This window comes from Cricetulus griseus, chromosome 6 (assembly GCF_003668045.3).
Source record: "Cricetulus griseus strain 17A/GY chromosome 6, alternate assembly CriGri-PICRH-1.0, whole genome shotgun sequence".
NCBI lineage: Eukaryota > Metazoa > Chordata > Mammalia > Rodentia > Cricetidae > Cricetulus > Cricetulus griseus.
Window position 1 is genome coordinate 114751059 of NC_048599.1, and position 27809 is coordinate 114778867.

A 27809-nucleotide genomic window follows, 5' to 3' on the forward strand; every position below is an offset into this window, starting at 1 on the left:
CCCCATGTGTTAATACTAATGAAGATCCTCCAGCACAATTAAAATCACAGCCAGTGGTTGAGGAGGAAACATAAAACAATAGCATCTTTTAAGATACATCTAGCCACATTATGTATGCATAAAATAATATATGGTCAAATATTCTCCAATAACTAAATTTTTACTTGGTCTTCATCCTGAAAACCAAATTACCTAATTTGTAACTATATAAACTTCAAGACTTTATTGTGTTCTAAAGGGAGAAAAACACCTTAATGAATATTTTTTTTAAATTACCTTTCTTCCTGGGTAATAAAGTGTACAATGGTTATGAATTTTTCTACCTTTTTTTTAAAAAATAGTTTTTTAGGAGGCCGCGGGTACACTGTTGAAGGGAACAGGCTGCACTTTACCTTTAGTTTAACTTGATTGGTTGAAGGGAATTGGGGAGTGGAAGGGTAAAAACTGAGTCAGCTGCCTGAAATTCTGGGGATCAGATAGTACACAGCGTGTTTAGTTGGTAATGGGCAACTGGTCTTTTAAAGTGTTTTTAGTTCTTACATTTAAACTAGTCCGTCCCCCCCCCCACCCCAACGGAAACTAGAAAAAAATTGAGACTGTGGCTTACAATTTATACCAGTAACTGCAAAAGGACTTAGTTTAAACGTCTTTAATTTGAATCTTAATCTTGACTCAAACCATGAACATTACAACCAGTTTAACTCCATGGAAAAGCAGTGGTATACCTTGCCTTGCGCCCTGCTTTTTGAGTCCTAGCATGCACAAATTCTTGGCACATTAATTTAGCTTGTTGGCTCCAACACAATTTCTAGTTTACAAACATAAAAGTTGGTGAAGATTGCTAATCTATGTTCCTTAATAGTCTTTACGTTTTTTTAAAAAATTAAATATTCAGTTCTGCCCCCTCCCCCTTTGAAAAGCAAAACAAAACATTTAAGTTTCTTAACTTTTTCCTGGGACGAGGAGCGGTGCAAACTCACATATACAGTATTCTTGGAATGAAGAAGCAGCCCCCTCCCCTGGATCCTTTTAGAGCTGATAGGTCATTTATTATTGGAACTGAAATGGTATAAACAATTCTCTCGCTCTTTTTCCCCTTGTTAACAGCAACTTTCATTGTTAGAGAGAGGAGAGAGAGAGAAGCCTTGTTGGTTGACGTCACTTGGTTCATGAAGCCTTCGCCTAGAAGTGAAGCTGCTGAACAAACCTTGAGAAGAATCATCTCCTGCTTCAATCTGCTGCTGGATAGGAACTAATCAGAGAGAGAGCGGCGGAAGACGGGGACGGAGGGAGCCAGGGCTTTCGCGATCACGGATCTCACCTCCACTCCAACTCCCTAGACTTTCTTGTAGAAATTATAAGAGAAATAAGGAGGCGGTGGGGATTCCGAAAAGCTTAACCTGCACCCGGGAAGGGCGAAAATCCCTTCCACCGCAACTCAGTTCGAAAGTGAAGGTGAGTTTGAGAGCCAGGGTGCAGGGGTGCGGGAGAGGTGGGATCCGGGCGGAGAGCGGCGGCTGCGGGCTGGAGCCCTCCCGAGGCGCCCGTCGCTGTTTACCGCGCCGCCTGGTGTGTCTCTTTGTTGTGCGGGCAGCGACGCCGCGATGGCTCTGGGGTCCTGAGTAGAGTTCCGGGCGGAGGGCGCAGGGACCTGGTCCCGGGCGGGGTGGGGGTGCGGGCTCGGCGGAACGGAAACTTTGCTGGGAGTGCGGGCGGGGATCGGGCGGCCGGGCCTCGTCCCTCCATTGTGCCGGCCGCCCTCGCCGCCGGCCTCGCGGCGTTCTCCTGCCCGGCCCGCTGCGGCGCCCCGCGGGGCAGTTGGCGAGGCCCCGGCCCTGCCCGCCTCCGTCCCCGGTCCGCAGCCTCGCGCCCGCGCCGCCGACCCTCGCCAGGCCGCCGGGTCTCCAGAGCCGGGGGGGTGGGGCTGCGGCCCGGCGCCGGGTACCTGGCACACCGGGTCGAGCGGGCTCCCCGCTTCCCGGGTCCCCGGCGGCCTGGCCAGCAGGTCCCGTCGTGGCGGGCTGGGCTCCCTGCCCTCGGTCTCCGCGCCCTCCCCCGCGACGTCCCGCTCCCCTCCCCTAAAGTAGTTCGGCGAACCCCAGAATTGGGATCTGGAAAGGCTGGGAAGTGTGCGGAGACTCGGAGCCGGCCCTGGGGGTGGGGGCTGGCTCCTCTGCCCCTTTCTCCCCTCAGTATTTATCTTTTGTGTGTTGTTTCCTTGTAAAGAGAGAAGCAGCTGCAGTCCGTGGCCGAGTTGTTGAAATTTATCCCTTTGTGTATATTACAATATCCTCCATTTTTCCCCCTGTCCTCTAAACAACAAGCGTTTCGCCATCTTGGGCAATTTTTATTCCCAAGTCTGTCTCTCTCTCTTTTAATTTTTAAGGAAGGGAAAGAAGCTATAGAAATGCAAAAAGTGTGTCTGGATAAGGCTCAAAGTTTAGGAACGGTTCAGGGGGCCATGTGACGTCATGTAAACTTTACCAGGAAAATTTCCCCAAAGTGTGTGTGTGTGTGTGTGTGTGTGTGTGTGTGTGTGTGTGTGTGTGTGTGTGTGTGTTTTGTGTTTTCCTCAAAATGTTCTCGTTTTATGGAATCGTGTTAGTTACTGTGTAAGTCTACCGATAAGTTAAGGGTTTATTTTTATTTTTTATTTTGCATTCAGAACGAATCGCAAAATCCGCACATTTAATGTTTGGTAGCAATAGGAAGATTATTTTAAAAAATTATCGAAACTTTTATTGTGCCACTTAGTATTCACCTAGTTTTGTGTATTCAGTTTTTATTCTTCAAATTTTCAAATGTATTTGTAAGAATATATTTCCTTTCTTATGTGGTTCCATAGAGTTAACAAATTTAGCTTAGTTAATATTTACATATCTTAGGTTATGTACCTTTCCTTTTGTAATTGTGGTCTAGTCTTTCGTGGGGTTTTTTTGTTTTGTTTTGTTTTGTTTTTTTTACATTTTAGAAGAACTATTCAGAATATCATGAGATTCTTGATGCTTTTACGTTTTAGTAGTAAATATTGAAGTCAAAAAGTTGGCAGAAAAACGTAGTTTAGCATATAAAAGGCAGAATTAACTTTAAAAGATAATTTTGCAACCTTTTGCTGTAAACTATCAACCATCATAAAAATAATGATAAAAAGTCTATTAAAATTGGTCTAAAGTAGTTTTTCACCTTACAAAAAAAAGTTGAGCTGGTCACATGACCACACTTAATGATACACTCACTGACGAGTATATAAATAGGCACAGTAAATTGAATGGGAAAGCGTAATTCTGTCTCCAGTAGTCATTTTCAGTCAGCATATTTACATCTCTTCTAACAAGGACATGAAACTGTCTGTCTTTAATTTGCATTCCCTTTGTCTTCTGTGTTGGGGAAAAACATTGACTACAATGAACTTAAAAAAAAAGCTAATAGAAAAAATTCTAAATACATTAAGATTTTCTAATATATGAAGACTTACATTGTAAATGGTATGTTTTTTAAAATTTCTGTAACAATATCCTTTGCTGTTTTCTGTTACTTATCCAGAAATTTGTTGAATGTAAAATGTTACATAGAAATCTTTACTGAATTGAATGTCTGCTATTTAGTGAATTGTAGGTAGGTGAAAAATGTTTAAATAGTTAAAAGCACATAGAACAGATGGTTCTAAATTATACATGCAACAAAGGACCAGAAGATTTGGCAGATTATAAATGGAAGCAACAGAGGATAAGCAGTTTAAGAAAATGGTAGTTAAGTACGGTGATGTCTCACACCTATTGTAAACACTGTGCACAATCAATAATTTAGATGACATTATGCTTTTGTGTGTTTCAGTAGAAAAGTAAGATTTTACAAATATTTGAAGCAAATGTTGAATGTAAAATTTTTTAAGCTATGGTGACAAAGAATTTTCTTTTAGGATATTAGATTGTATGTTTTTAAAACAGGAATTTGTTTATAAGAACTTAATATGGTCATATAATGGTTTACAGAGAAATAGGAATAGGTAAATATTTTTAAATCTAGATAATAGTATCTGTACTAATGTGGGTTAAACTAATAACATTGACTATGTTAACCTGTGCATTCTCTTTATACTAGTGAAAACAGTATCTTAGCTGCTCAATCTTGGGAAATGCATTGATTAAAATGCTGTCTGGCATCATTTGCTAAATAGTATGTAGTGAAAGGATATATTTTAGTTTTAATACTTGAATTTTGTACATAGGCTATAATACTGACTTGATGAATATAGTTTACTATTTATAAGTGTAAATATCTTGTGTAATTCTGGTCTCTCTGGAAGAATGTAAGTGTATTTGCTTTAAAAAAAAACATAGAATATCTTAAAAGTATTGAACTTTGCAGAAATTTGTTTTTAGTTTATATAAACCACTCATTTAAAATGCATATAAGCTGTAATGGAAAGCTTGGGTTTCTGATTCTGTTTCCCTTTCTCTCATTTCTTTGTTTGCATGTTTATTATAGAATTGCAGTGTAAAGGAGCAGATGTTTTGCCAAACATCCTGATGTGTTGCTTTTTCTTATGGGAGTGCATAGCTGCTCCTTCTGATGCATCAACTTGACAGCTGGTTGATTTCATGGAGCTGCTAAGAAGCCATTAGTGGTGTCATTGAATTGAAACAGAACAGTCACTCCCAGCTTGAACTGCAATTGTTAATGTCTTTGTTGCTACTTTTTTTGTTACTATACAAGATGTGGGATACCACAGTTGCACTAAGTTCAAGGTTTTTGTCTTATTTCCTTGAATTAGTGGAAGGTAGTGCATTAGACCTTGGTGACTCAAAGATGTAAAGTTTTCATGAAAGAAAGGGTTTCTGGGTGTTTGAACTAGCCCTTCTTAGAAAACTACTAAAAAAAGAAACACAGCATAGTATAAACAAAATCATAAGGTGGTATTGACCCCTGTAAGGAATTATGTAACCAGGGTTCAGTGATTTTTTAATATACTTAATTTCCTGAGGGATTAATCAAATTGTCTAGTAAGTATTTTAGGAGGTTTTTTAATTACATAAAATTAAATATTTTGAGTAATAAAGTCTTAAACTATTGTGGTTTATTTAACAAATATTGGCTCATTTGGCTTAATGTTTCTTTAAACTTTTACTGTGGGAAATGATCAGAAAAGAAATAATTATTGGCAAATAGACCCTTTTGCTTGTAATTTTCTAGTGAAGCCAAAATGCTGTTTAAAAATTCATAAGGTTGTTCTAATTTATTTTCCTAGTAGTTATTTAATGGTTTTCTTAAACTAAAATCATGTTTTTATTGTAGAAATAGTATTGTTTGTTTCAAGAGGCAAGGTCTTGCCTGTAGCTCTCCATCCGGCTTTGATTGAAGTCTATCCATGGCTTACCAAGGGCTGGCATCATAGGCTTGTTCCATTTCTACCTGTAGCTTCAGTTCTTACATAACTCAGTTTCCAAACATATTATTATCCTGGTGGTGCCTGAGCTTTGTACTTTTTCTAATTATTTGCATTATTTTGTTGGTGGAAGGAGAAAGGGTAAGAATAAATACTAATGGTCTCAGTAGACAGAAATATACTGTAAGAAAACTGGAAACAAAATAAAACTTTAAGATGATATGGTGCCAGAATGCATTGTATTTTCTTATTTTGTCAAGAACTTTTTTAGTCTCAGTATTTTTTCCAAAGTTTTAGATCTTAAAATAGAAAACAAATTTAACAACTCTTCAAAGAGCAAAGCTTACTTTAAAAAAAAAAAAGATACTTAAAATGTAAAACTGATCTTTGGAATATGTAATTTGCTGAAATAAGTTTAAGTCCTATTGAAAAGATATCTTTATAATATGAGCAAGTTTTCAATTTGTATGAGACATCTCTGAGTGATTCTCGGATTGTTTCTTGAAATCATAAGTTTGTGGAGTCTTTGATTTTAGGGAAGTCAGACATTAACTGTCATTAGAGCTAGATGTTAGTTATATTGAGGTAATGCAACATTTAAGCCTTTTTGTACTTTAGCCTTAACATTCCTTAAAAAGAAAACCATTATACTGCCTTAGACTGTCTGTGACTCATTTTTTGAGAAGGATTTATTTGTATTATTTTAAATTGTGTGCGTGCCCCCCCCACACACACACACATGATGGGTAGATTTTGTGCGAGTGAGTACAGGTGTCCCCAGAGGCTGGATGAGTCAAAGGAGTCAGATGTCCTGGAGCTGGAGTACAGGCTTTTATGAGCCATCTAATGTGGGTGCTGGCAACTGAACTCAGGTCCTCTGAATTGCTGAGATATCTCTCCAGCTCTGTGACTTGATTTTGAAGGAACATAACTATTTACCATGCGTGTATTTGTATCAAGGCAGATAGTCACACAAACTAAATTATGGTAAAATCAGTTGTTTATTAAAAATAAACTATTTTAAAAGAGCATGGAAGTTTAAATCAGTTAGAGACAGTATACCCTGCTATTTCAGTAGAGTTTTCAGCATGATGTTACGGGAGGACAATGGTGGACCAGTCTGTATGAGTTTGAACTTGAATTCACATGTTTTTCTGTTGCTCATATTACTTTGAAACTGTAGCTAGCTGGGTATGGTGGTGAACATCTTTAATTCCAGCACTTGGGAGGCAGAGGCACTTGAGACCAGCCTTGTCTACAGAGCAAGTTCCTTAGGACAGCCAAAAAGCCAGGGCTACACAGAGAAACCCTGTTTTGAAAAACCAAAAGAAAGAAACTATGATTAATAAGTATATTTATTTCATTTGCAAAAATAGACAATTATAAAATATTAGGAACATCTGCTGAAAGTAGGGAAATTAAATTAATTTATATGATTTTTACATCTGCTCTGAGTGTTGTTTGATTTGTGATAACTCAGAGATTGAGATGTAAAATACTTGAAAGTACAGATAAGTTAAACTTACAACATGCTATTCATTATGAAGTTTTAAGTTGTCAGTTAAGCATCCAGTTCTTAAAATTAATATGCTTTTATGAGAGTATAAAGTGAAATAGTTTTATCACACATATTTTGTTTTTGTTATATAGTTTTGAAAATAAAGTTTTAATAATATTTCTTATATAAAATTTGGCATGTAATTTGGCCTCTGAATGATTTTCATTCAAATAAAAATTGCCTGGCAGTGAGGATAATAGCAATGAAGGTAAGGTGTTGATATGAACCCTTAACTAATTTTCTGTAAGTGTAATAGTGTAAGAAAGTATAATAATAAGCGTAGTAAGTAATAATGTAAGAAAGAGACACATATAATTTGAAGACAGTTTCTGCCCTAGTACCTTCCTATAAGTCTACATAATTGTGTATTTTTTTCCCTCTTTCTGTTTTCTCCTCTTAACACTTTTCTACAAACATGCACTCATTAATCAAAGACCGTGCACTCCTGCTGAGGGCAGAGAGGTTCATCAAATTGGCAGTCAGCTTGGTGTAAAGAACGGTGTACTGAAGCTCTTAACTCACTGGGACATAAATAAATCTAAGGTCTTTGTATGCAAACCCTGGAGGTTAATACTGTATAATTCAATGTCCTGTCTTTGTTTTTATGATTGATGTTTTTAAATGTTTCAAGCTTAGTGCAAGTCTTCTAGTGGATCAGTTCTGCCCATCTGATTGGCTGTAGTAAGAAAGCATTAGGTTGTCAGAGGACTTTGGAGTATGCTGCAGAGATTTTGATTTTTTTCCCCCTGCAAGATCATTGTCATATTGCGTGAACTGTTATAGGAATGTACCAATGATTGACATTCCCTGCTGTGATAATGGACCCAGTGCATGAAATGCCAATAGTTTGGTTCTATTTGTTCAGAAGCTTACTGCTATTTGTATCCTTAACAGAGCTTACATGGAGAACAAGCAAAACTACTGGGATTTCTCTGTAGAAATAGTGCTGGGATTTGGCTTTAACATGAATTGGTTGCATATTCATAATTTAAGAACAGCTGGTTACAGCAAGCACATAGTCATTTGCAAGCTATTATAAACCATTCCACTCACATGGAGCCTGTGCTTGGTGATTTTTTTTTTTTTTATTGATCTACCTGCATTTAAAATCTAGTCACTGCTGCTATAGAAATTCTTCATTTTAGCTGTGTTTGCAACACAGAACAGCTTCAATTTTAAATAATCTACTTAAGTTGGATTTTGAATAAAACAAAGGACCTTAGAATAATACAAGTATAAAAGGTTGTATCTTATTTGCAAAATATTTAGTCTTGGCTAGAACCCAGCCAGCCACCTAACAAAACCTAAATTATACAACCATTACAATTTTGGACAGTAAGATTTTATAATTTTGTCCAGATAAATAACTGAGTTGATTTTAGTTGAGAATTTTATTATTAGTTATATTTTACTAGTTACATACAATTTGAGAAACAATAGATCAATACTAATTACTTTGTAAAATAATGTCTCATGTAGGAAAGAGGTAGTACTTTTAGTTTATAGGTAGTGTAAAAACCAGAGTAACAGTTGAGAAGACTTTGCCACTGGAAAAGCTATATAGCCACCCCAGTTTTTGGAAGTACTCGAATAAATAATTCTTTCTGCTTTGAGGGTATTTTACAAATTTTGGAAGGTACTGGTTAATCCAGCTTTCATAGCTTCCTGACTGTTGTCAGTCATAACTATAAGCAGAGAAAAGAAAACAAGACCTCAATATTCCAAGCTTCCAATTAGAGTGGGAGAAAACTGTGAAATGCTATTTTATATATCCTTTTAGGAATGACAGGGAGGAAGGCATTGTTTTATATATGTTACAGTAAGTACATACATGAGGGATTCATGATGATGCTGGTATCCTGAGCTTTCCACACAGCATGGTAGACACTTGTGCTTGCCTGTGTTTGTTCCTATGCTGGAATGATGAAGTAGCTCTCACACCTCAAGGTTGAGAAATAGTCCTAAGAGTGCATTTAGCTCTTTCTTGGCTTCACAAATGATTGGATATGTTGGTAATATAACAGAATATATGGCCAGGTTTAATGTGGTTGATAGTAGGTTATCCTTTTTTTCTAAATAATAAATTCAAAGGTTATTAAAGGACAAGGTGTTGCATTTTAGTTTTGGGTTGTATAGGATCACAATTTTATGCAGTTAAACTGCCATTATGTAGATTAGTCATTTTGTGAACTATTCTACGTCCTTCTTTTCCCTTTGGGCAATTGTCCATTCAGATATTTCTCTGCTCCACAGAGTTTCATCAATGAATAAACAAAGGAAATAAAATGATTTTGTTGTTGTTGTTTTGTTTTGCCCTGGGGATTAAACCCAGGGTCCCAGGTGAAGTAAAGGCTCAGTAACCCTGGCTTTCTCTACTAAAATGGAGAGCTGGGCGAGATTAGAGGTGGTGCACGCCTCTAATCCCAGCACAGAGGCAGGTGGATCTTTGACTCCAGGACAGCCAGGGAAACAGTGAATTCCAGGACAGCAAGGGCTACGCAGAGAAACCCTGTCTTGGAAAGCAAAACAAAACAACAAAAAGAGACTAAGATGTAGAGTTTTCCTGAGTATTTCACTGAAATGAAAGATTGGGATTTTGCCTTCCAGTTCTTATCACACAGGTAATTGAATGGAGAGAATCAGCAGGAGGTAAATCAGTAAAATACAAAATTTAGCATTTTTTTTAAATGAATGGACTCAACATCAGCCACAAGAGAAATTTTAGATACTCAATGCACTTTTATTGTTGTAGTAATAACAGAGGGAAGAGAGGCAGTGACTTTTAACTCTCCAAATTTATTTGAACCCTTTGTCTAAGCAAGCGTTTGGAGAGCTATAGATAAAAGCTTAATGTAAATTCAGAGTAGAAGCAAGGGAAATGTCTAAGGGAGTGAAAATGCTTGCTGTGCATGTCTGGCCATCTGAGTGAGGACTGAATTCTGATCTATGCCATGTAAAAAGCATGATTACAGTAGGCTTGTAACCCCAGTATTCCTATAGCTAGACAGGGCGTGGAGACTAGAAGATAGAGTGCACAGCCCAGTGACAGAAACAAGAGACCCTGCCTCAAGAACAAGATGGAAAGAGGGAACCAACTCCTCCAGGTTGCTGCTGACCTCACATCGATGCAGTGGCACACATTTGACTGCATTTATACACAAAATAAGTCTCTTTGACTTTCTCTGTAGCCCTGGCTATTCTGGACCTTATTATGTAAATGAGGTTGGCCTTGAGCTCAGCGATCCACCTGCCTCTGCCTTCTCCAAGTGCTGGGATTAGAGGTGTGTGTCACCACTGCTTACACGAAATAAGTCTTTGAAAGATCAAAACAGGAGAGAGATGGCTTATGCTTAGAATAATTTTAAAAGTCTCTTTGGAAGCACTAAATTAGTCAAGAAAAATGAATGAACTTTGAATACTCAGTGGTAAGGAGGGGCCCAACAAAAAGATGATAGTAGGAACTGAGCCTCTGTTAAGCACAAAGGATTCTACTGAGGATTTGGAGAGAGCATTGCAATTATCTTGAGATGATCTGAACTTACTTTTTTTTTTTTTGTTTTTTTTTTTTTGGTTTTTACCAGAAAGATGATATCATGGGAACTTTCCCTTCCTCCCTTGCTTTCAGAGTTGACTGGCTTTCTTTGAAGAAACTGGGTTAATGAGTCAGGCTATTCAGCTGTAGGCTTGACTCTGCAGGCCAGGTTTAAAAGCCTCCAAGCAGCAGCTTTTTCTGGTTAGAAGTATTTTGGCCTTTTTATGATGATTATTATTTCATTACCTGCTTTTGTGATTTTCTTTTTCTTTCTGATCTACTGTTCATACCTGCTATGAACAGTGAGCATGGTGGCTCAAGACCATTTTCTCCTTGTGGTATTGACAAGCTAACATTCTAAGAGAATTTGATAGCACTAACTTGAGAAACATTTCTCTTTCTTTTAGGCATACCAGTTTCGAAGTGCACCATAGCTACCTGTAAGGAAAAAAGGCAACAATACATGTCCCTTACTTTCAGTAGCACCAATATGGAGTTTCAATAAAACCACAAACTTGGCTGAAGGTCACCAAGCCTGATGACCTTAGTTTGATCCCTAGATCTGACTCTAAAGTTGTCCTTTGACCTTTACCTATGTACATATATACACATACGTACATGCACACAAAATAAAATAGGTAAGGTAATAAAAATTTAAGAGATAAGCTGGGGGTTGGTGGTGCACACCTTTAATCCCATCACTTGGGAGCAGAGGCAGGCTGATCTCTGTGAGTTGGACGCCAGCCTGGTGTCCAGAGTGAGCCAGGATAAGCTCTAAAGCTACATAGAGAAATCCTGTCTCTTGAAAAATCAAAAACAACAACTAAAAAGTTTAAGAAATGGCATTGAGTTCAGTGGAGTCATCAAATACTCAGACACAAAGGTGCGAAAAGGTCTTGTACAAAGTCTTGTTAGTTGGTAAAGGAGAGAAGGATGGAATATGGGGTGGTGGGGCAACAGCTCACCACCAGCCCTTCCAAAGGGCCTCTCAGTAGGTGTACTTGCCAAAACTAGGAAACTGCAGGAGTGTTGGGAGCATATGCAAATGTTTCTATATTATGTGTGAAATGAGAGGTAGGAAGAAAGGCCTCATAGAATGTGACTAGAATTTCAGGGTTTTTTTTGATAGCTCAGGCTAATCTAAAACTTGCCATTTTTTCCCTCCAGCCTTATGAGTATAGAGATTTGGTGTTTTTGTTTTTTTGTTTTTTTTTTCCCCCAGATGAAGTATCTTGAATTTGGGTTTTTCATTTTAATCTGAGAAACCTTTGTGAAAATTTTCAGCTTCTTACAAATTTTCAGTTGTTTTTTCTTTTAATGGATATCCTCATGTGTTTGTGTATGTGAGTGTATGTATACATGTACCACGTGTGGAGGACAGAGAACAGCCACAGATGTCTCATGTCTTGACCAACACATGTGTAGCCTAGTACAGCCTAGCGTATGCAGCAAGGGAGCTCAAGAAGACAGGAGCTCTTGTTTGCTGCTGCACATGCTAGGCTAGCCTGCACCAAGCTTCCTTCCCAGGAGGTGCTGTGCCCGCCTGTTAGCTGGCCATGGGAGCACTGGGACCAGAGAATGCTGAGAGTGGGATAGCAGAAATTTTGGAATATAAAACCACTTGGAAAAGAATAAACATGGGAAAGAGGTGATTGCAGTCATGATACTGGATACTCGGCCCTAATCCCAGCTACACCTAATGAATCTACAGAGGAAATTCCCACTTCAGACACACAGAATTGACAGGTGTGAAATATACCTATTAGAAAGATCTATCTGTATTGGAATTAACAGGTTTGTTCTCACTTAAACTGTTTACTAATGTGAGTTCTATAAAATAAATGAGTTTCATTAATTATCTTCATACATGTATATGATATACCTTGATCATCTCACCATGTGTATTACCCTCATTCGCCTACCTCCCACTGGCCCTTTCCCTCTTACATAGTCAGTCCCCCTTCTGCTTCCATGCTTTACTTAAGGTAAGGAGTGCCTGGAAGTTACTGTGCAGGCACTTGCAGTCCTCCCCCACCCTACCCCCCACCCCCGACTTCTGAGTACTGGGATTATAGGCATGCATCATCTACAGTTGTGTCTCATGCCTTGTTTTCATCTAGATTCTGTATTTGAGTTAAAATGTGATAATTCTTCTGAATATAGTTTTTCACTTAATATAGTCTCAGTTATATCCACTTTCCTGTAAATGACATGATTTTGTTCTTTATAACTGAATACTACATCATTGTGTGTATGTGTGTGTACGGGGGTGGGGAACACTTCTTAAGCATTGTTCACCATATTTTATGAGAAAAGATCTTTCATTGAGCTCCATGGCTCAACAAGTAGACTGGACTGGCTAGTCAGTGAGTCCCAAGGCTCCGCCTGCCTCCAGCTCTCTAGTGTGTTACTGGCACACAGTACTGTACCCAGCTCTTCATGTTGGTTCCAGGAGTTGAGCTTAGGTCCTCATGCTTGCAGGGCTAGTATTTTACCATCTGAACTATCTCCCCAGCTCCTATTTGTCCATGTATTAATTGTAGTATCCTTTTTCTGTATAATACTTATTTCTTATTAAATATTTAATATTCTAATATGCGTATGAGTTTGGGTTCATCCCCCATCCCCTTTCCTCCAATTCCTCTCCTATACTCCCCCAATTTCCCCCCCAACACTTTATGTGGTCTCTCTTAAAATGAATATCTACTGAATTTATTTAGTGCTGCTTGTATGTGTATGGGTGTGGGACTATTCATAGGAACATAGTTGGGCTCAGGGATTGCATCATACAGAAAAAGCAACTCTCCCTCCCAATAACTAGTAGTCATTAACTTCCAGTGGCTCCTCTGTGTGTATGTGTGTGTGTGTGTGGTGGCACGCAACTGGATAAGTCCCTCCTCCAACCATTTTGGGATTTTGGTTGACTTGAATCTTGGGTAGGTCTGGTGCATGCTGCCCTGATCTCTGTGAGTTCATGTGTGCTGTCAAACCCTACAAAAACTGCTTCTGTAGGACATCCACTCTCTGACTCCTCCAATCATTCTGTCCCCTCTTCCAAGATGATCCCTGAACCTTTTGGGGAGAGTGGGATATAGTCCTGTTGGGAGCTGAGCCGTCCACAGTCTAATTCTCTGCACACTGACTGGTTTTTACTCTCTGTAAATCGCCATCTGCTACAAAAAGCAGCTTCTCTAATGAGAGTTGAGACGCAGCAACTGTGTGTTCAAAAGAACTTAGAGACAGTTTATTACTGTGTCCATTTAGCAGGATAGGAGTTCTAGGGTCCCACCTATGGTCTGTGACCATGGGGTTTAGTGATATGGGCTCTATCTTAGGGAGTGGGCTTTTCTGAATTACTTATGTATTGTGGTTACTAATTCCCCATCAGGTGAGTAGTTGACAAATAGTTTCTCACATTTTGTGGCTCTGTCTATTCTGCTGATTGGTTTCTTTACTGTGCAGAAGTATTTTTAATTTGATGGATCTCCAATGTTAATTTTCATTATTTCCAGAACTGTTGGAGTCATTCATAAAGCAATTGTTTTCCTGTAGTAGTTTCAAAGCTCCAGCCTTATGTTAAGGTTGCTAAGGTTGTTGATATGTTTTGAATTTATTTTTGTGCAGGGAGGGCAGAAAAAGAAATCAGAAACCTGATTTCAGTTGTTTACATGTGAATCAGAAACTGAAATCAGAAACCTGATTTCAGTTGTTTACATGTGAATATCAATCTTTTCCAGCACCATTTCTCTCCATGAGACTGGGTTTCTCTGTGTAGCTCGGTAGACCAGGCTGGCCTGGAAATCAAAGATCCACCTGCCTCTGCCTCTTGAGAGCTGGGACTAAAGGCGTGCGCCACCACTGCCTGTCTTCCAGCACCATTTGTTAAAACTCTCCAAATGTGTTTTTAACACTTTTGTGGAGAAAATGATTGTAACTGGGTGAGTTTCTTTCTTAGTCCTCTGTTGCATTCTGCTGGATCTATGTTTCTGTTTTTCACCTGTACCAAGCTATTGTTACTGTGCATGTAGCATGATATGAAATCAGACGTTGTGATAACTGCAGCATGATTCTTTAAGTTCAGGGTTACTTTGGCTATTTGGAACCTTTTATGCTTCTATATGATTATGATGACTTTTTCTATTTCTGCAAGATATGTCATTAGTGTTTTGATGGGAACTACATTATTTCTGTAGATCACCTTTGGTAATATGGCATTTTTTACAGTATTAATTCTACCAGCACATGTTTATGTTAGGTCCTTTCATCCTGTAGTGACTTCTTTGTTTTCTTTCATTGTTATAGAATTTTCATTGTGTCTTATCTGCTTATATTTGTTTCTAGTTTTTTGATTGTTGTTTTTTGAGGCTAATGTAAATAGGATTGTTTTCCTCAGTTCTTTCTTGGCATGCTCAGTATTGGTATATAGAAAAGGTATTGATTCTTGTATGTTGACTTTGTATTCTGTTACTTTGATGAAAGTTATTTCTGAAATCTAAGGGTTTTCTGGTGGAGTCTTCTGAGACTTTTAGTATGGAACACTTGTGCAAATAGGGATAATTTGATTTCATCCTTTTTTATTTGAATCCTCTTTGTCTCTTCCTCTTGCTTTATTGCTCTGTCTAAAAATGTTAACACCTATGTAGACTAAGATGTTAGGAGTAGATCCTTCTCTTGGTTTAAATTAAGAATTTTTACCCTGGTTATGGTAGTGTCTTTAATCCTAATACTTGGGAGGTAGAGGCAGGCAGATCTCTTGAGTTCAAGGCCAGCCTGTTCTACAGAGTGAGTTCCAGGACAGCCAGGGCTATTACATAGAGAAACCCTGTCTCAAAAAATCAAAAAACAAGAAACTTCATTTTTTTTCTTCATTCAGTATAGTGCTGGGTATAGGTTTGGTGTATATGGCTTTTATGATGTTGACATGATATTTCTATACCTATATTCTTCAGGGATTTTTTTTTATCATTAAAAGCTGTGGAATTTTGTTGAAACCTTTTTCTGTATTTATGTTGTGTGATTTTTTTTTGTCTCTGATTCTATTTATATGCTCTAGTATGTTTATGATTTGTATATGCTGAAACAGCCTTATATCACTGGAATAAAAACTGCTTGACTCACTTTTAGAATTTAATTTTGGCATTTGTTCACTTGGTAGATGTGTATGGTATGTGTATGTGGGGTGTGGGAAGCACATGCTAGGCTGCATGTGTGGAGATCCAAGGACAGTTTGCAGGGGTACATTCTTGCCTTCCACTGAGTGGGTTCCAGAGATTGAATTTAGGCCTCCAGGCTTTGGAACAAATGTCTTTACCTGAAAAGTCATCGAACTGTTTCAATTTGTCTTTTTTTGATGAACTGTAAATTTTTCTTGTGGGGTGCTGTTTTCTTTAAGTCTGATTTGCTGGAAAATTTTAGAAATTTGGGGTTGGAAAGACGACTTAGTGGTTTAGAGCCCTCAGTGCTCTTACAGAGGACCCGGCTCTCACAGCTGCCTGTAACTCCATTTCTCAGGGATCTGATGCAGTGCTCTGACCTTTGCAGGCACCTGTGTACATGTGGTGAGCGCTCTCTCTCTCTCTCTCTCTCTCTCTCTCTCTCTCTCTCTCTCTCTCTCTCTGCACACACACACACACACACACACACACACACACACACACACACACACACACACACACACGTTCCTTACAAAATTTCAGAAATTCTTTCACTTATGGAATTGATTTTTCATGTGTGTGCATTGGGATTGAACCTACATCTTTGAATATGGATTGCATGTGTTGTTGGTTTGGGCTGCACCCTCAATTTACAATATTTTTCAGGATGAAGTCCTGTAAAATGGACTCTTTTTGGACTAGATTGTGCTTTCTTGTTAGAAAGATGCTTTGGAGTATGGATCGTCAACATAGGTATTTGTTTATAAATTGTGTAAACTTATCCCAGCAATTGATTTGTGGCTATACTATACACACAGTATAGCCACAAGTGTAAGACAGGATAGGCTAGGTATAATATAAATAATACTTTAAGATAATAAGATAGTTTGCTAATCGTGAAGACTTCTTTGTTATTTATTTATTTATTTTTTGGACATGATTTCTTTGTGTAGCTGTGTCTGCCCTGAGTATTCTTGAGTCAGGTCTCTCTTTTCACCATGTGGATTCTAAAGGTCAAAATTAGGTCGACAGCCTTGGCACCAAGTGACTTTACTCACTGAGCCATCTCACCAGTACAACTAGAAGGTATTTCTGATTTTTTTTGTTTGTTTGTTTGGTTTATTTGGAGACAGGATTTCTCTGTGTAGCCTTGGCTGTCTTGGAACTTACTTTGTAGATCAGGCTATCCTGCCTCTGACTCCCAAGTACTGGGGTTAAAGGTGTGTGCCACCACACCCAGCAACTAGAAGTATTTTAAATTCTTGAGTCCCCTCTCCTCCTATTATCTTTAAAGCCCTTTTTTCTTTATTTTGTTAAATGAAAGTTGACTTGAAATAGTTAATTTAACTTAAACATTTACCTCATGCATGTTGATTCTATGCAAGACATTGGGTTTCTCTGTAGTATGGACTCCATATTTTTTCCATCAATAGCTTTGGTATCTATATGAAACAAGAAGCTTGACATTCAATTCTGAGTGGTCTCATTCCACACATCATATGTCAATAGCACAGTTTTATCTAAGTCATGATAAAAATTGGCCTCCATGATTTCATCTTATACTAAACACTGCCTTCACTATTCCAATTTTACAAAATGTTCTTAATTTATTTATCATTATTTTATGTTTACATGTGTGTATGGTATATGTATGTGAATGTGAGCATGTGTGTACTAACTACATACAGTGCATGTGTGGAGGCCAGAGAACAATTTTTGGAAGTTGATTTTCTCCTTCCATTTCAACAGTGGAACTCAGGTCATTAGGCTAGGGGTTCTACCTACTGAACTGCCTCAACAGGTCCAATATTTCTCTTTTGTAAGCCACCATGTGGTTGCTGGGAATGAACTCAGGACCTTTGGAAGAGCAGGCAGTGCTCTTAACCACTGAGCCATCTCTCCAGCCCTCCAATATTTCACTTTTGAATGTACACTTTAACTTACCAAGAACAATAAGAACATTTTTTGTTGGATTCTACTGCTTCAGCCCAGCTTTATTGTTTTGTTGCCCATGTGAATCTCAGAAATACCATTTCTTAGTAGTGAACTTCAGACATGTAATGTTTTAGGAGAGCATTGGCAAGATAGGTCAGTTGATAAGAACACTTGCTGTGCAGGCATGAGGACCCGAGTTCAAATCCCCAGAGCCTACTAAAAAGTCATGATCACAATGTGCCTTTCAACTCTATTGCTGTGGGTGGATGGAGATGAGGATCTCTGGGACTTGTTGGTCAGGCTCCCCTCAGGTTCAGTGAGAGACCAGTCTCAATGGAATAAAGTGGAGCTTGTGAGAGGAACCCATGTTTTCCTCTGGGCTCTATGTGAATGCATGAGAATGCACACACATGGAAGTCACACCCAAATGCACACATTAAACCAGAAAACAAGTGGTAGATGGAGAATCTAAACCCATTTTTTTGTTTTTAGAGTTTGTGTTAGGTAAACTTATTCTAAGCATATTCAAGGTCACTTTCCTTTGCCCCCTGAGGGATTAAAGGCATGAGCCACCACACCTGGCTTTTGAAATAGTTTTAATAAGTCTTTTGTGATATTTGATTTTATAAATGTTCAAATGACCTCTTACTTATAATAAGTAATATAATGTTCAGGTACAGTACAGTATTGATATTCTTGTTTAAATTTTTTATCTTTTGGTTTTTCGAGGCAGGCTTTCTCTGTATTGTTTTGGCTGCTGTCCTGGAACTTGGTCTGTAGACCAGGCTGGCCTTGAACTCACAGAGATCCACCTGCCTCTGCCAAGTGCTGGGACTAAAGGCGTGCACTACCAACACCCGGCTAGTATTGATATTTTTGCTTAAATATTTTCAGTAAAACAAATATGACTGAAGTTGGTAAACTCAAACAAAGCATAGTGCATAGCAATTTTGTTAGCAAGTTTGTTTGTATATGGAAATGGCTAATTTGATTATATCTGCCAAGCAGATAACAACACAACAAAACAAGCAAATTGTTTGGGTTAGATATAAAATTCTAATTATAATGTCACTATTAAGATATAAATCATTAATAATATAAATCATTAATAAGTTAATACTTAAATGTAGTTTTATGCAGTTTTATGCCAGACTGTGGTGGTGCCTGTAATCCTGCTACACGTGAGGCAGAGGCAGGTGGATCTCAATGAGTTCGAGGCCAGTCTGGTCTATAAAGTGAGTTCAAGGATAGCCAGGGCTACACAGAGAAACCCTGTAGTCTTTTTTAAATATTAGTTTTATAGAAACAAATTAAAGTCCACAATTAGAAAAACAGAAAGGAGGGAAGAAGTGGAGGGAAGAAAGGATTCTAGTTCTGAATATTAAATCTGGCTTATTCATATTCAAAATAAAAACTTTCTGAGTTAGAATAGTAACAGTGACTTCTGTCATCAACATGCTTTAAATAGAATATATAAAGAAACAAATGTTTATTTAAACCAATAATGTTTTATTTGTTGAGTTTTTTCAGAGCCTAATATAGTCTGCCTTTGAATATTATTTTTCCTTTTGTTTTAAGAACTTGTTATTGTTTTGAAATTAGTAATCTGGTTTCTCTTTTGCTGGGCTCTCATTAGCCATACTCTTCATTGTGGATCCATGGTCAGCTTCTGATTGGTCTCTTTGAGACAGGGTCTAACTCTAACTCTGGCTGTCTTGGAACTCATATGTAGACCAGGCTTGCCTCTAACTCAGAGGCCTCCTCTACGTTCACCAAGTACTGGGATTAAAAGCATGCTTCATTACACCCAGTTAATTGATCTCATTACCAAGTACTGTTTTAGTTAAAAAAAAAAAAAAATCAGCCTCCTGTGTGTAGACAGCATGGGAACACTAATAACTGCCACTTTTGGTAGGATTTCTAAAGTTAGGAATTCTCAAACCCAAGTTTCCTCCTTCATCTGAGACTTTGATTCCTGTATTCACATGGTGTCCAGTTTAATGTGATCAGTGATGGGGAGTTAGACCAGTTATTCTCCCTAGTCTCTACCTCCCCACCAGTTTTTATCATCTTGGCAAGTGACAACTTTATTATTCTCCACAAGAATACCTCATGGGGGGGAGGCTTAGTGGGCAAATGTCATTTTTGCTACTAATCTTGGCTGTGTGAGTTTGAGTCCTGGGACCCACATGGTGGAACCAGAAGTGAAGGCCTTGAACTTGCTCTTCCCCCTCCCCCCACCAGCCTCCTTTGTGCTAGGATTGCAATCAGGAGTCACCATGTCCAACTTTACATGCTTTTTTAATACTTTATCTGGTTGACTTGGGCCAGCTAGATTAGCATCTTGGTTTGTTGGGTCAGATTTCAGACATACTCTTGTTCTAAGTTATTTACACTCACTATTCTTTGCTTTCAAACCCTTGCTGATATATCCTTCAGTGTGGCTTTCCCTTTTTATACTTTAATTTTTCCTCAAATATACTCTGCTTGTCTGTTTCCATAAAGAAAGTAAGACTTCCTTTTCATTTTTGTTTGCTACCAAGTAGCACTTTGACAGCAACTGTCACATTATAGGTGGCATACATTTTTTTTTTTTTGTATTAAATGAGTCAAATTTTACCTCTTTTTTTTTTTTTTTTTTTATACAAGGTCTCTACATAGCCCTGGCTATCTTGGAGTTCAGTATATAGAACAGGCTGGCCTCTAACTCAAATCTGCCTGCCTCTGCCTCCTGAGTGCTGGGATTAAAGGTGTGGGCTACTAAGCCCAGCCAGTAAAATATTTTATTATCTTTATTTTACTTGATACTAAACTGGAGAATCTTCCCCTACTCCATTAGACACTATCTAGCTAGGCCGGCATGGAACTCAGCATCTCCCAGCCTCAGCCTCCTCAGTGCTGGCATTACAAGTATGTGCCACCCTGCCCAACAATGCTAATATTCTTTTTTTGTTTGTTGGCTTTTGAGACAGGATTTCTCTGTAGCTTTGGAGCCTGTCCTGGAACTTGCTCTATAGACCAGGCTGTCTGCAACCTCATAGAGATTGGCTAGCCTTAGCCTCCCAAGTGCTGGGATTAAAGGCATGTGCTACCACCCAGCTAATGCTAAAATTCTTATGTGTATTATTATTTTTTCCCCCGGGAGTCTGTTCCTTCAGTGTTTAGCACATGTGGTTTGCATTGTACATCCGTAGTTTATAAAAGAATAATGCTTTTTTGTTTTATATACATCAGTCATAGCAAAACAACTTGTCAGAATTTTTTTCCTTTATGTGTATAAGTATTTTTGGTATTGTTGCTATATAGTCTATATAATTGTACTTAATACTGTTGAGTTTTCATATTATGTAGGCAGTTCATGAGGAAATTAGCTAACATTGAAAAATTCTCTTGGATTGAAGTTTAGTTATTTATTAATTTTTATGAGTATGTTTGTTTTGCTGACTCTTTCTTGTCACAAATAAGGATTAATGGGTGTTTATAAGTCTTTATTCCAGTCAGTCACAGATCAAGTCATAAGGAATGAAGATTATAGACGTCATATATAATAGACTGGGCTGTAGCTCAGTGGTAGAACTCTAGCCTAGCAAGAACAGACTTGGATTTCAATCCCCAGAACTTCAGTGAAGAAAAAAAAAAAAAAATGAATGTTTACAGTGTATCTACAATTTTTCTTTACTCTTTGTTTTTATTACAAAGGTTGCATTTTTATTGCAATACTCAAATATATCGGTTTATGAAGTAAACTGATTACCCATGATCTTGTCAGTTGCTATCCCTGAATTGTTTTTACTAGTTTGCTAGGCAGGGGATATCTTCGTAAGTTATGTGCTTGCTGTACAAGGATTGAGTTTGGATCCTCAGCACCCATGTCAAACTTGGAGTGTGTGGGTGGCTGTGTCTGGAGTCCCACAGCTGGGAGGTGGGAGGGTCTCATGGGCTCACTGGCCTCCAGACTAGCCAGGGTTGTGCTCCAGCTTCATCAAAAGACCTTGTCTCAACTAATGAGGTGAGAAAGATGGAGGAAGTGACACTGACCTCTGGCCACACATACATGCCCTCATGGGTATGTGCGCACACATCATTTGCTGTAGGCTCTTTTAGACTTTATAATATGTATTTTAAAAATTTGACTAATATGTATTAATTTGTAGTGTATTTTTTCTACTTGTGTTACAAAATGTCAGTATGTATAAAGCAATTTCCTCATAAAAGTACACAGTAGCACGTAAATATTTTTTAAGCATTCCTTTATGGAGAGCCACCAGAGACTAATACAGAGTTAAATATTTTTTTTTTTTTTTGCATTATAGATCTCCAAAGAGGATAAATGGTATATATAATTTTCTGAGCATACTTCACTATAGAATCACCCCCATCCCCCACCCCCCCACCCCCGTGTATTCTTTACAAAGAACAGACTTTACCAAGACAGAGTTTCTCTGTGTAGCCCTGAGTGTTCTGGAACTCACTCTGTAGACCATGATAGAGGTGCCTGCCTCTGTCTCGGGGAGTACTGGGACTACAGGCATGCGTCACCACACCCCGAGTAACTGATGCACCTTTACAAGTATTTGAGAATTAAGATCAAGTTAGTAGAAAGTCAGAACTGTAGTCCTAGCATCCTGAGTGCTGCACTTTTAAAAATTTTATTGCACTTATTTATTTGTTTGTTTGTTTATGGAGAGTGAGAGAGCAGATTTCTGAACTCTGAGCGTGTGCAGTGGCACATGTATGCAGGTCAGAGGACAGCTTTCAGGAACCCGTTCTCTCCTTCCCATGTGATGCCAGGACCAGATGCAAACCATCAGGTTTGAATGTTGGAGGAATAAGGTCCAAATGTTCTTTTTGTTGGTTTTGGTCTCTTCCAATTTTTAGTCTATTGACACTGTTTTAGTTTATCTTGTTTATTAGAGATCTAGAGTTCATATTTCTCATTTTATAGGTTAAGATCTTTAGACACAGAGAAGTTCAGTGATTAATTAGTGACAAATCTTTTTCATCTTTAAACAGTAATTTTACATATTTTATTTTGGGCTTTGTGGTGTTTGCCAGTTGGTGAGGCAGATTGCTAAGCTTCTCAACTTAATGAAGTGCCTATTCTATTTACTTTTATTTTAGTGCATAACTCTGTCTAGAATAAGCAGTTGGCCAATGCCTGCTGGATTAAACTCACTTCTATTTCCCCCATTTTTATTTGAATTCTTCATACTGTGAATTCTTACTGTGTGTGTGTGTGTGTGTGTGTGTGTGTGTGTGTGTGTGTGGTGTATTTGAGGCAGTGTCTTGCTGGATAGCCAGGGTGGTCTTGAACTTGAGTCCTCCTGCTAGTCCCATCTCCTGAGCCTTTAGATTAAAGGCTTGAGCCACTGGCTTGTCCATTGCACCTTTTCATTTTTTTTTCCCCTGCTATATTTCTTTAGGTCTTCAATTCTAATAGCTAGCTGTGTAGTGAAGAGTTTTCACTGAGTTCAGTGCCTTCCAGAATTCACACTGAACTTATAAATGCAGGTAAAAGAAAAAAAAATGATGCTAATTTAATTTAAATTTAAAGAGCAGTATAAGATCCAAATGTTTTAACGTTAATTCAATATCTATATAGCTTATATCCGAAGGAAGGTTTTGAAAATCCCATTGGTTTAGTACAGCCTGAAGCAGCAAAGCTATTTGTAATTCTTACTTAAAATATAATAGTGCTGCTTATAAATTTTTATAAAGATCTATACTGATGGTTTGGGTACTTTACACAATAATGCTGGAGTAAAACATAAAATCAAATAAGAAGCTTTTTCTGTGTATTTTTTTATTTTTCTTTTTAATGTACTCCTTTTTTTTTTTTTTTTTTGAAACTATGAGTGTTCTACCTACATGTTTGCCTACAGACCAGAATAGGGCATCAGATCCCATTATATATGGTTGTGAGCCCTCATGTGGTTGCTGGGAATTGAACTCAGAACCTCTGAAAGAGTAGCCATTACTCTTAACCACTGAGCCATCTCTCCAACCCCCAGTAGTTTATTCTTAATGTTCAAGATTAGTTGGGATACAGAGTCTCTAAACCACATGTCAGTCAACATTCATTTGTGGTTAATTTTTTAATTTCATTGCCAAGTCATGCATGCTATTGATTAAGCTTCTAAGAATAATCAAAATACTGAAATACTCAAAGTCAATCATGGAGATACATTATTATCTCCATGCATATTATTTTAAAATAGAAAGTGATGTCCATAGGGAGACATAGACTTCTCTTGTTTAGATCTTTGACATTCATTTTCTGAATTTATTCCTCAATTTTTGGAGACATTGAGATTTATTGTAGTTACTGAAGATATTTTAAGTAAATGCAAAGTGACAGGAAACTCTCTAAGTGCCTGTATTCTATCCATGACACGGTGCTAAGAATCCTGAGGGCTGTGAATATAGCTTGATTGTAGGGCACTTGCTTGGAGCTCTAGGTTCTATCCCCAGCACTCAAGAAAGAGGGGGTAAAGGGAGGGAGAGAAAGGGAGTGAAAGAGGCAGAGAGAGAGGGAGGGAGGGAGAGAGGAGAGAGAGAGAGAGAGAGAGAGAGAGAGAGAGAGAGAGAGAGAGAGAGAGAGAGAGAGAGGATCATGCTCATGAGTGCTGTGTTTGATAGCAAGACCCGTATAACATGATGGCTTATAAAAATCCTGACAACATGGGGCTAGAAAGATAGCTGCCAGTAGACTTATCTTGTAAGCATGAGGATGGAAGTTCAACCCCTAGAACCATGTAAAACTGCCAAATGTGGTATATATACCTGCAATCCCAGCACTAGGGAGGCTGTGACAGGAGCTACCTGGGACTAATTGGTGAGCTCCAGGCCAGTGAGAGACTTTTTACTCTCAAAGGAGTGGATGGCATTCCTAAGGATGACATCAAAGGTGGTCCATTGGCCTCCAGATGCACATGTACAGACTTGCATATACAACTACACATACATATTCCCATATACACACACTCAAATATATGCATACACAATTTAACAAAAAAGCAAAAGGAGCAATACCAGATATGTGTTATAGTAAGATAAATAGAAATGATTTCCATAATAATTATATAGACATATAAACTACTGTGGGAACTCTGTTAGGGACAGATGAGGAGGGTTTGTAGGCTTATACTGTGTAGTTATTAAGATGGGAGTCTAGATGAGCCTGGAAATTACCTTCGCTGTTATAATCCAGTTTGTGGCTTAAGCAGGTTTAAGGACGCAACTGTATAGGTTGATTGGGAACGCTGCATTCTACTGTAGCCTGTCTTGTACATCCTTGCTGTGCTGTTAGGTAGTTCTTTGGAAAGAACTTATTGCTAGCTGTGTGAGAAATTTTCAATCTTCATGTGAGCTTTCTTTGCAGAAATTGGCATACTGGCGCCCTCCCTTTGTGTTACTGTTTGTAAAGGAAATGACTCCTCCCACCCAGCTTTCACACTGTTATGGGAATTGGCGTATAGCTAAATGGTAGACAAAAGTGACAAAACCTGTATGTATATTTTCTTTTCTTTGTATTTATTTGACATCCTTTTTGTGAGTTGTTGACTGGACCTAGAAGCCTAGGTGCATCTAGGCTACCTCTACTGTGGAGATATTCCCAGACCAGAAATTGCACCTTTTTAAGTGTACCAAGCTGATTCACAGGCTCTTCATGGTGCTTTCTAAATTGCTGCTCCTCCTTCTCCTTTAAAAAAAAAAAATGACTTATTTTTATTTTATGTGCATTGGTGTTTTACCTGCATGTATGTCTCTATGAAGTTGTTGGATCCTCTGGAACTGCAGTTATGTGGTTGCTGGGAATTGAACGCAGGTCTTCTAGAAGAACAGCCAGTGCTTTTAAGCACTTAGCCCTCACTCCAGCCTCTCTAAATTGCTTCTTGATCATCTTGTTATTCCTCAGTACCACATTATTCACTGCTAACTCTGTGCATTTTGACTTTGCTTAAACTGTTTGCCATCTTTACACACTTACTTCAGCAAAGTTTTGGTTCATATACTTTTGCATGTTTTGATCATTTTGTCAGATTGCAGAATTTATCTGAACTTTAATTAAGACTGGGTTAAATTTACAAATTTTGCTTTGTACTACTGTCTTATTTAGTTTGTAACAATAAAAATTTCTTAGGTCATTTGGTTAGTGGTGGCGCACGCCTTTAATTCCAACCCTTAGGAAGCAGAGGCAGGCAGATCTCTGTGAGTTCAAGGCAAGCCTAGTCTAGAATGAGTTCCAGGACAGCCAGGGCTACACAGAGAAACCCTGTCTCCAAATCCCCGCCCGCCCGCCTCCCGCCCGCCTGAGCACCCTCACCCCCCAAAAAACATTCTTATGTCTTCATTATTTTCCAAGTATTGTCTTTGTTTCATGCTTTTAAATTTTATTGACTTTTATTGTGTATGTGCATATTCATGTGTGCACATATAATGTGCACATGTGGAGGGAAGAGAACAACTGTGGGGTAGCCTTTTTCTTTCTGTTTTTAGGCGGCATCCAGGGATTTAGCTCAGGTGACCAGGTTTTTCTGAGAAGTACTTTTACTCATTAAACCACCTTGTCAGCCCCATGCCATACCTTTTAATGACAGAATTTTTATTCAGCCCTCGTTTTTTCATGTGAGTGTGGGGAGGTTAACTCACCTGCATATAAGAGTATTCAGGCCATGCAATAGTTTGAATGACAGTGGCCCTGTAGGCACATAATGTATGTTTGAGTAATTGGGCCCCATTTGGTGGAACTGTTTGGAAAGGAGTAGGAGGTGTGGCCTCTTTGGAGGATATTTGTCACCAGGGCGGGCTTTGAGACTTGAGAAGCAAGACTCTTGCCATCCCCAGTGTGCTGTCTCCCTCCTCCTTGTGGTTTGAGATGTAAGCCCTTAACTGTTCCTGCCACCAGGCCTTTGGTCTGCCTTCGTGGACTTGAACCCTCTGAAACTGTAAGCCCAGTTAAATGCTTCTTTTAATAAGTTGCCTTGGTCGTGGTGTTTTATCACAGCAATAGAAAAGTAACAACAGTAATATGCATGTGAATACTTTTCAGCTTTCCCCTGCTGTTTGTCCACAGTCCTTGTTGGTATAGTTTTGTAGTTGTGAAAAGTAACTCTTCAGAAGACTAACATATATTTGTAGTTCTTCACAAGTATTTTTTATTTTAATTTTTGGATTTATTTTTCATTTCAAAATTATGTATTGGTGTGTGTCTGTGTGGGTACACCTAAGTTTGGGTGCCCTCAGAGGCCGGAAAAGGATATTAGATCCCTTGAAGCTAGATGGTTGGTTGTAAGCTGCCATGTGGGTTCTGGAAACTGGACCTGGGCCCTCTGCAAGAGCAGAAATAAGAATAAGCTGTAAGCACTAATCAGAATAAAATTGGAAGTAAATGCTAAAAAACTGCTAGGTTCATTTTCTTCCAGCCAAGCTTCTGCAACAGTGAATGTTTTGGATCCATGGCACGGGAAAGACTGGCAGGCCAGCCCTTCTTGGCTCCATTATAATGATAATGATACAAGCTAAAACTTGTCAGTGAAGAGCTTTCCCTAGAAGACTCAGAGCTGATGTCTGATATATTAGGCAATACTTACTACTTGTCTTCTTATTGAATTTCATGTGTGTGCTCCTAAAAAGTATGTTTGTTTTTCAAATCACTATTTAATTCAGAATCTTCTTACACAGTACAGTTTTACAAGTGAAACATGTATTTCTTGCAGAATGGTACAGAATGCAGTGCCAAAGCATCTGTGGTGCCATGAGGTGTCTAGGCAATATTGTAGAAAAAAATTTATTGATTTAGATCTTATAGGATAGTCACAGTACTGGATTTTTGCTTTTTGGTCTTTTCTCTTTCTTTCTTTCTTTCTTTCTTTCTTTCTTTCTTTCTTTCTTTCTTTTTTTTTTTTTTTTTGAGACAATCTATGTTTCACTCTGTATCTCTGCTTGTCCTGGAACTCATTCTGTAGATCAGGCTGGCCTGGAACTCACAGCGATTCACCTGCCACTGCCTCCTGAGTGCTGGGATTAAAGGTGTGCAACACCACTGCCGATCTCAAGTAGAATGCTTTATAAACATAAAATATTAAGTGGAATAGGGGGATCTAAAATAAGTAATTTTATAGTTTAATATTATTTCTCAGAACTTTCTTAAAAACTTAAAAATTTGTAAATATGTGTGTGTGTGAATAATACAATGAGCATAAATGTACCTACCACATATAAGGTTCAATGTAGATGCTACAA

The 27809-nt window shown here is 38.4% G+C and overlaps 1 protein-coding gene across 11 annotated transcripts in view; it reads left to right on the plus strand.

Annotated features, from left to right (window-relative positions):
• The first annotated feature begins 1334 nt into the window (after window positions 1-1334).
• The window catches only part of Baz2b (bromodomain adjacent to zinc finger domain 2B), a 215705-nt gene continuing 189230 nt past the window's right edge, over window positions 1335-27809 (plus strand). For 10 of the 11 annotated variants that reach the window (XM_027420349.1, XM_027420355.1, XM_027420354.1 and 7 more), the window contains exon 1: window positions 1335-1455. The gene's annotated coding sequence lies outside the window, so the exon portion shown is untranslated. The remainder of the gene's footprint in view (window positions 1456-27809) is intronic. The other variant, XM_027420350.2, reaches the window with a different exon arrangement.